The following is a 10,222-nucleotide window of genomic DNA, read 5'->3' as shown; positions in this document are numbered from 1 at the left end:
GAGATTGTGTTCTAATAACAGCATTTCTCTTTTCCCTTTTCCACCTCCAAACTCTTGCACATACCCATTCTTACTCTCCTTCAAATTCATGGCCTCTTTTTTTTTTTATCACTCTTGATGCGATAAAAATAGATATTAACAGTAGACACAAAAAAGTAAAGGCAACCACTTTTTAAAACAAATCTAATAGAAACATTTTGTAAATAGTGTAAGTCAAAGAAAACAAAAATATATTGAGGCTTCCGCAGGTAATTGCAGCAGTGTATAGAAATACTCATGCTATGTGGTCAGTGCCTTACCATGTTCTAGAAAACGCAAAGCGTGAGCACTTTTATAATTATATTTTAAGAAGACAAAGATTGATATCCTACTAACTGCTTTTGTCTCAGAAAACTTCTATGACCTTAAGAAAGTATAAGATGAGTGTAGGAAGAGTTAATGGCATGTTACAGAGCCTAGAAGTAAACCAAACAAAAGCAGAAGGAAAGAAAGCAAAAAACATGAATCAATGAAATTGAAAAGAAAAGAATTAGAAAATGCACCCAAGACTCAGGACTTAAGAAACAGCAGAAAGTTTTAATGTGGACTCATAAAGATAAAAGGCAGAAGTGAGGCCTGCACTTCTGTATAAGAGAGAAGTGTGGACAGAGTGAGCCGTGATTTCATGCGTTAGATTGGGGAGGTTGGTCAGCAAGTAAAGCAGCAGGTTTTGATTTTCACAGTGTAGCTTCTTTATGTCTGCTGGAAATGTGAAAGGTAAAGTGGGGGCTTAAGACAGCAAATCCGGATGCCAAAGATTGACTCCATCCTGCACGGACCATTTTCCCAGACTTTACAACAACCAAGAGCAGACTAGGGACAGCTGTCAGAAAGAGAGTCATAACTCTGCCAGTAACTGTACCTTAAGATCATTAAATACAGGTGAGCTCACTTCACAGTACACTTTACAGTTACCAATTGGAAGAGCAGCACTGAGCACCTGGTGTGGAAGTGGCCTCTGGACAGCGCTGTGAGACAGTCGTGTCTCCACAGAACAACACTATAGCAACAACAATGACATAAACCAGCAGACCTACTGGCCAAATGACTCTGCCACCAGTTTATGCATACATAATTAAGGACTATGAAACATGACTTAACCACAAAAATCCTTGGTTCAGAGTTATATTTTCTAGTGAAAAAATGTAAATGTACGCTTCAGCATAGGTAGAGTGGGTAGACCAGAAAGCTCCATAGCACATGTGAGCTTCAACAGCTCCAGCTAAGAGGAGGCAACCTACATCAGAGTTACCTTCTTTATCTAAACTATCCTCAAAATTTTGGAGAAATATTTGTCTCTATAGCTATCAGATTAAAAATTAAGATAAAAATTGGTGTAAGTAGCTGCCTGAGGAAGAAAACTGCCTCAGAAACTAACACTATGAAATTCTAAATGACTAAATGGTCAGATTTTTAAATTAAATAATTAATGTATAAAGTGCTCAAGTTAAAACTTCCTAATCCTGAAACATCCCCAAAGAACATAAAATAAGTTTTTATGAATATTATGAATGAGTTTTATATTTTAGGTAAGTTCCTTTTTAGCCAAAATATAATAAAGGGAAAGGCTAGTGACAAGTGGGAGAAATACTTACAATGCATGTCCCAAAATATAAGATACTCCTAGAAATAACTGAGAAAAATACATACATACACCAAAGAATTTAGTAGATATTCATTTTAAAAGAGCAATAAATGGCTCTTTAAAATAAGAAAATATGCTGTACTTCAAAGGAAAATGGTTTTAATACTACTTTTGTCTTACTAAATTAGAGACACCCAAAGACTTTTGTCAAAAATGTGAGAAAGACAGATAAATCTCCTACACATTATAAATTAATGCAACTTCCCAGCATAGAAATTTGGAAATGGCTATGAGAAATCAGAGATGTTCACATGCTTTGAATGAGCTCTGATCTTTCTAAGGAAAAGTTGTCCTCCTCCCACAGATTTATCCCAGGGATGTCCTTACACATGTACAACGGTGACATTGTACAAAGTTCTTGCTCAAAGCATTGCTTAAGAAATACTTGAGTATGGGCCCATGGCAGTGCAGCAATGCACAATGCAGCAGTGTACAGTGCAACAGTGCACAGTGTGGCAGTGCAGCAGTGCACAGTGCACAGAGCACAGTGCAGCAGTGCAGGGGTGCATAGTGCACTGGTATCCTGCAAGGCCATGGAGCTGAGCAAGGAAAAGCTCTGAATACAGACTCAGAAAGAACTCATCAAAACAGACTGAAGGAGCAAATAGCAATGGCATTTGTGAGTCCTGCTGTTAGTATTGGGGTCAGTTAAGGTTACTTACTAGGAAGTGTCAAATAATTAAATCATGGTATTAAATACACACAATAATACTAAGTGGTGTATTAACATTAAGTGTTGTATTGTTAAATTGGTATTATTGAATGACTTAAACAATTCCTCGGTGCACTGAAAGTCTCTAAAAGGGTAAATAAAACATTGACTAGGCAGCTAGCTTTGGGAAGGAAGGAGTAGACAGGTGATGTGCAGATTTGGGGACTGTGTGAAGCTAAATAGTTCTAGACAGCTGGGCACTGTAGATGAATAACAGACATAACCATAAATACACACTTAGTTATTTAAATGACATCTCAAACTCAGAAGCAAGGTTTCTGCTATTTGCACACAGTATTAACAGCAGCTCCACTCTCCAAGTGCCACCTAAGAGCTCTCTTCTTTGTTATGGCAATGATGAGCATGCACTTCCTGTCAATACTGTTATGGGACTTTATAATGATTCTTAAAGCTTGGAAGATGTGTACTCTTCCCGCTGCAAAGCCTTTTTACTACGAGTGGGCTGGAAGCATCCTCAACAATAGGGAAGAGAATTGTGACTGACAGTTGTCACTGATACTGTCCCACCCTTAAATCAACAGCTTGCTTTCCCACAGGAAGTAGACAGGCAGATGCTGCTGAGTGTGAGACAGTGTGTTCTCTTAAGGAGAATCCTGAGTAATTCTCTGCAGCCATGCAACATCCTTTGATGATGAATGCAGTCTTTTTGTGTGTGTGTGCCTTTCCCTTCTCAGAATGAATTACAGATGTAGTTGGATTTTCCCCCAGCTGACTTCTGAGTGCTTCATTTTGTCACAGTAGTAAATCACAAGGGATTCCCAAAATAATATAAAAAGAATCAGCAAAGAAGCCCAATTGATAAAGGCATTAGTCATCCAGCCTAATGACCCAAGTCTAATTCCCAGGACCTACAAGGTTGAGGAGGACCAATTCAGGCAAGTTACCTTCTGACCTCTACATGATCGCCCACATGCATGCCCCTCACCACACCACTGCCCCACATATACACAACCACACAACAATAAAGTAAGTAAATAAAAGGGAAAATCTAAAGATAAATAGTGCTGAATATGACGGAAAAAAACACCGACATTGACTTCTGGCCTCAGTGTACACAAACACACAAACAAGCACTCATACACACTCTTTATGGAAGAATACTTATTTTTTATAGCCGCTAGATTGTGAATCTGAAAACTGCAGGTTTTTGAAGGGGAAAGCAACTGAAACCCAGGTCAGAGATGACAGTGGGCCTCAGCATAGAAGGCTGTGTTTTCCAGCCATGCCCATTGGCTTGGTGTCAGTAGCTTGATGTCAGTGTTGCATGTGCAATGGTGGGGTATCGGAGCGAACAGTCAGGGCTAGGTCTGGGTTAAGGAAGGGATTTAAGGATGGTGGAGTTTGAACTAATACAAGCTAGAAAGATCTTAGAAATTGCTTCCTAGGGTTGGAGTAAATGAGGAAAGAAAATAGAGAAAGTAAAACATAAAATCTGAGGGAGTCAGAACAGATGCCTTACAGTGTCACTCAGATGAGACAAAGGACCAAGGACATGTGATTCAGCCAGGACGCTGCATTAACTTAGTCCATTTACAATAGTTTTAGATTGCTGCACTCAGCATCAATTTAATTTAAAAAAAACATTAGTAATATCTGAATTTAAAACTATTATTTTTGGAAAGTGTCCTCCCTCTCCCTCTTTCTTTCCCTTTTCCTTCTCCCACCTCCCCACCCCCCTCTCATTTTTGAAAAGTGTCTTACGCCCCCCCTCATGTGTGTGTGTGTGTGTGTGTGTGTGTGTGTGTGTGTGTGTCCTCACGAGCTCACTTACAGGGTTGGCTTACCATTAGAATCCTTCATCATCTATATCATGTATGTATGTATACATGTATATATACACATGTATATATACATATACATGAAAGAGAGTGTCTGGTGTATCAGATACTCAGCCAGTTACAGGGGCAAAGAGCTAGGGCTGTGACTCAGCTTACCTGACAGGCACAGTCCTCTTCCATCCCCAACATTGCATATACTAATACAAGACCAAGGAGGTAGATAGAACACCCACCTATCAGTAGACATTCCAGGTCAAATAGCAAGTTTCTTGAGCTCCAAGACAGGGTCAAAGGTTAGCAGGAAGGAAGTCGGGGCAGAAAAACAACAAGAGCGAGATGCTGTTACTTGTGAAGAAAGAACTAAATCAGTGGTTCTCAACCTTTGGGTCTCAACTTTTGGAAAACACATATTTCCAATGATCTCAGGAGCTGAGAGACCGCTCAGTAGAAAAATTAACAGTTATAAAGTAGTAACAAAAATAAATGTGTGGTTGGGCCTTTCTGAGACTATCAGAAATGTTCATTTGAGCCAGATGAGCAAAAGAGAGTCCCTGTACAGAGTAACAATAACAGGAGTAAAGAGGAAAAAATGGAAGGACTTAATTTGTGCTTGGGAGCTACAGTGGCAAGGCTGTACAGCGGTCCCTGGGATATTTAGATTCAGCAAATTGTATGGCAGCCGTTAGCATCCAGAAAAGGGCTGGAGGGTCAAAGTTTTGTTCAGAGCATATCATACCAGAGATGTTCACTTAGCCATAGAGTGGGCTGAACTTGTACCTACCAGAAGAATCAGAGCTGAAGGAGATTGGATGGGGTTATGAGAAAGGGGGGGGGGCTGAAAGGGCAGATGTGTTCAGACTTGTATTAGAGTGTACTGGCCCCCAAAGAAGGGAGGGGTAGGAAGCCAGCTGGCCTGAGCTGAGAAGGGAAGTTGATCAGATGAGTAAGGAAATAGATGTGGTTTTCTAAGGTGTACTACTGGTGGGTGAGCTGGTAGCTGCAGACAGCCAGGAGAGCTTCCCTAAGGTAAGCATCTAGTCACAAGGGGCTGTGCTAGTATCAGGATGCTTGGTGGCAGTATAACGTTCCAAGAGCAGCCCTTGAAACTTGTATAGCAGCTCAACATGGCTGACATGATCTAAGCCAAGGGTTCTTTTCAAAGACTCACTTTTGTATATTTTCCAAAGGTTAACAGAGACAGGCTTGAATCTTTAACAGAAACCAGAACAAACCTGTGCCTTTAACCACAGTTCAAGGTGCTCCAGTGTGTGTTTGGATGGGTACAAGATCCAAATTCAAGGAGTGAGTGAAGATTCAAGGGAGATGACCAAGAGCAAAGCTGAGAGAGGGCTCCTGGATAGGAACTTCCATGCCATAGAAACAAAAGAGTCAGAAAATAAATGTGGGAGGGAAGGAAGAAACGAGAGAAACTTTTTGTACCACTTCAGCTCAGTCTTCTGGGCTGCACAGGCATTCCACAAGTGTGCTCTCATTATACATAAATTTTCAAGTTCTCACTGTGGCTATTCTGAATGCCAGTGTCCTGTGAATAGCAGATAAATTCAGAAGCATCTTGGCCTGTGTGCCACTCAGTTGTCTAACAAACTTTAGAGGTACCTCATCTTGTCTACATGACTGCCTGTAAGAGAAAGTGGAACTGATCCAAGAGAAGAAAAGATGGACTGCAGGTTTCCCACACCAACTGGGGTTTCAGTCAGAAGGTGTCTGAAATTTCTTTGCTGGTGAAAACAGTAGGAGGCTTGTGTCTTAAAGGAGAGAATCTTACTAGCGCTCCAGAGGTTAGATGTGAAGGGGAGTGAGGTGATAAATCATGTATGGCCAGGCAGATAAGCACATGGCTCACAGTGATTGATCCTAGCAGGGTGTTTTAATTGAAATAAAATTTCAGATCTTAAAGTCAATTTCAGTTGAATCATGAGACATGAAGTCAGTGACTTAAAGTCACAGTGTGGCACTTCTAGAGGGAAGTAATGCTTGTGGGCATGAAGGGGTGGGGCTGGAAGTGGACCTCAGTGGCAGACCACCTGCCTAGCCTTCTAAGAGCAGTGTGTGACATTTTAAAAGAGTGCTCACTTTTAGAAAGTATGTGAAATCCCGCCTCTCTTCTCTAATACCAATGGACATTAGGACCCACAGTGTGTGGAAGTCCCATCTCTCTTCTCTAATACTGATAAACATTAGGACCCACAGTTTGTGGAGTCCCGCCTCTCTCTAAGACTGTTGGACATTAGGACCCACAGTGTGTGAAGTCCCGCTTCTCTATAAGATTGATGGAAATTAAAACCCACAGTGTGTGAAGTCCCACCTCTCTCTAAGACTGATGGACATTAGGACCCAGGCTTCAGGTTTTGTGTTGTGACCAGGAACATACAGGGTTTCTCACAGTTACTGCACTCACTCCTAAGCATCTTTTGGAATGAAAGTTTAGGGTGAGATATGATGCTGAGTTTGAAGAAACCATATATTCTCCTTTTTATGTTTCTATATTCATTAAATATTTGCAGTATTTGTGACCTTTCTTTAAAAAAAAAAATAAAAGCTTTTAAAAAGGAAAAGAAAGGAAATGTAGAAATTGCCTCCACAAGATCTGCACAAGCTCAGACTGGTCAGTCATTCGTGCATGGGTGGGAGAGAGGCTGTTGACAGCTGGTGAGATGACGGATGCTGGGGAGGGGAGAGTCGGTTTTCTTTGAGGTTGCTGACCCTGGTAGGTGGAATATGCCCTATGCCAGTGCACATATGGGAATCAATAGGCTCAGGGTTAAGGAAAAGAAATAAGAAGTTGGGAGGGGGATATGGGGAGGAACCCAGAGGGCTTCGGAGTAGGGGACAGGGAGCAGGTGTGATCCAAACACATTGTGTACATGTATGAAGTCTCAAATAACAAATGTAAAATACTATCACCTTAAAAGCAAAGGAGATGGTGCTTTTATCCTATGCTTTTGTAAATTTTTATTTTGAACAGTGCACATATACAACTTACTTTTACATTTATTAATAAGTAATCTCAAGCTTAATAACCACAAAAAAGACTTCATAGTGCTGTTAGTCAGTAGAGCTAAGTTAACACATCCATCTTTGTTGGGAACTGTTAGGATTGGGTCCCCTGGGGCCATGCCCTGGCCAGTATGCAATTGTTATTCTGTCCTGGCAGCTTCCTGTTGTGAACATTGTGCCTTGCTGAGCTGACCACAAGTTCCTGTTTTGCACCCTGATTACGTTGGTTACATGGTTCCTCTTGTCCTGGGGACTTCCCATCTACATTGTCTTGTATTTTTCCACCTGCCTCTATACTCTATAAAAGTCCTTGGCCCCTCCTCATTAAACAGCATTCTCTTAGAATGGATGATCCACTGTCTGGAGTGATTCTTCAACCCGTTGTCCCTCGCTCGATATGTCGGGGCATTTGCAGTGCGGGTGCTACAAATGGTGGTTTCACCAAGATCAAGAAAGAAGGGAGGATACAGACAGGTTGCCCCAGGAAGTTGGCCAGCACCCAAGGAAGGTAAGATACGGGTGTATTGGAAAATGGATGCCACTACATCCGCTGCCATCATGGTGGGCCAATTAACTAAGTTATTAAAGGAACAGGGCAACAGGATTAAACATAAGACAGCTAATGAATTTATTAAAAATATAGAACAGAGCAGCCCCTGGTTTCTGGTATCGGGGAGATTAAACTTACAAGACTTGGACAGGTAAAAAGTGATTTACAACAGATGTTACAGAGGGAGGGCTCAGAAAAGGTCCCTATACCTACCTTTTCTTTATGGCGCCTCGTTCAAGATGCCCTACATAGTACCAATGAAAAAATAAAAGAACAGTTAGGGGCCTTGAATGAAACTTTAAATGAGGTATAAGAACAGGAATTTCTGAAGTCACAGGCTTAGATACAATGGACACTTTCTCCTTGGAGTCCGAGGGTGAGGAAAGTTTATTAAGAGCAGATATCAAGACTTTGAAACAGCCTTTACACAAAGTGACTATAGAGGGTGGGACAGATAGTAAAAGAGACAAGGATTGACCCCCACCCTATAATCCTGATTTTCAGAGTCAATTCTCTTTGCCTGAGGCCTCTGCACCTCCAAAAGGAGTTATTTTTCCTGTGATAAAAGTGCCTAACCCCAATAATCCAGGACAGGCTCAAAGACAGCATGAGGCTCCTCAATTTAAGGACATAAAACGATTGAAAGATGCAGTTATGGCTTATAGCCCTCATGCCCCTTTTACTGTAGCAATTTTTGAATCTCTTAATACTCAATACCTGACACCCAGTGATTGGCAACAAATGTGTTGGGCCGTCTCTGCCAGTAGCAACTACCTGCTTTGGTGCAGCAATTATCAGGAGCAATGCATACAAACTGCCACTCAGAATGCTGCAGCCCGCTTTCCTCAAAGGAATGTAGATATGCTTGCAGGCATGGGGCAATACGCCGCTTTGAAAGCTCAAATTCATTATGACCCAGCTGTGTATGCTCAAATTGCTACTTGTGCCCACCGGGCATGGAAATATTTACCTAACAATGGGGCAGGAGAACAATTGTCCAAGGTAATTCAAGGGCCCTCTGAACCATTTCAGGAATTTGTAGATCGCCTTATGCAGTTAGCTGGTCAGATATTTAGGGATGTAGAAGGAACCATGCCTATTATCAAGCAATTGGCCCTTGAAAATGCTAACAAATACTGTCAAGATGCCTTGTGACCACATAAAAGCAAGAGTGTTGGTGATTATTTAAAAATTTGCCCGGGACATTAACTCCACACATATCATGGGACAAGTCCTTGCTTCCACTGTAGAAGGGAAAGCATATTCCAGTGGAGCTAGGCCTAAGACCTGTTTCCAATGACAACAAGAAGAGCATTTCAAGCAGGAATGTACCCAAGGCTGTTAAGGCACTAGAGTGCCTCCCACAGGGCCAGGCAAACCTGGGTTGTGCCCTCGATGTAAATCATGGACATCACTGGGCAAATGAGTGCCACTCTAAAATGGACAAGCAAGGTAGACCTTTACAGGGAAACGGGTCTCAGGGTCTGCTCCAGGCCCCAACACAGTGGGTGTATGGAGCCTTGCAGACACCCGCACAGAGACATGCACAGTTTATCCCACAAAGAAACCCCTTTCTATCAGAGACCTCATCAGAGGTACAGCAGCAAGTGCAGGACTGGACCTCTGTACCTCCTCCAGAGCCATACTGACTCCACCGATGGGTCTCCAAGCCATAGGTACAAGGGTCAAAGGCCCCCTACCCACAGGAACAATTGGCTTACTGCTGGGTTGCAGTAATGTTCTAATGAGAGGCCTCAAGGTCATACCAGGAGTCCTTAATCCAGATACGATGGGAGAAATAAAAATAATGATGGAAACCACTAAGGGTATCCTTGTTATACCTCAGGGTTCCCAAGTGGCTCAACTTGTCCTGTTGCCTCAGTTTAAAACTTCCACCCCTTCTTAAAAGACACAAGAGAAGGACAATGGTTTGGTTCCACAGAATCTGAAGCCTTTTGGGTAGCTGCCATGAATAGTTGCCCCACCATGACACTCACAACCAATGGCAAAGAGTTTAAAGGACTTTTGGATACTGGAGCTGATACCTCTGTAATTTCACATAATTTTTGGCTTAAGGTTTAGTCATTGCAACAAAGTGATACTCATCTGCAGGGTATTGGGATGGATCCTGGTCCCCTTCGGAGCATACAGCTCTTAACTTGGAGAGATCCTGAAGGGCATATAGAAGTTTTTCAGCCCTATGTTTTACATCATGTTCCAATTAATTTATGGGGAAGAGATATTCTGGAGGGAATGGGAGCTGTTTTAATTACACCCTGTGTACAAAAGATGTTACAGCAACAGGGATACCGCCCTGGCCAAAGCCTGGGAAAGCATCTTCAGGGTAATGCTCAACCCATAACTGATTTAGCTCAAGAGACTCGTTGTCCCTATGATAGAACAGGGTTAGGAAATTTTCCACAGGAGCCATTGTAACGCAGCCTCCTATAACATGGAGA

This window comes from Acomys minous (assembly GCF_964271855.1).
Source record: "Acomys minous genome assembly, chromosome: 9".
In the NCBI taxonomy this organism is placed as follows: domain Eukaryota; kingdom Metazoa; phylum Chordata; class Mammalia; order Rodentia; family Muridae; genus Acomys; species Acomys minous.
This window is presented reverse-complemented; position numbering follows the sequence as displayed.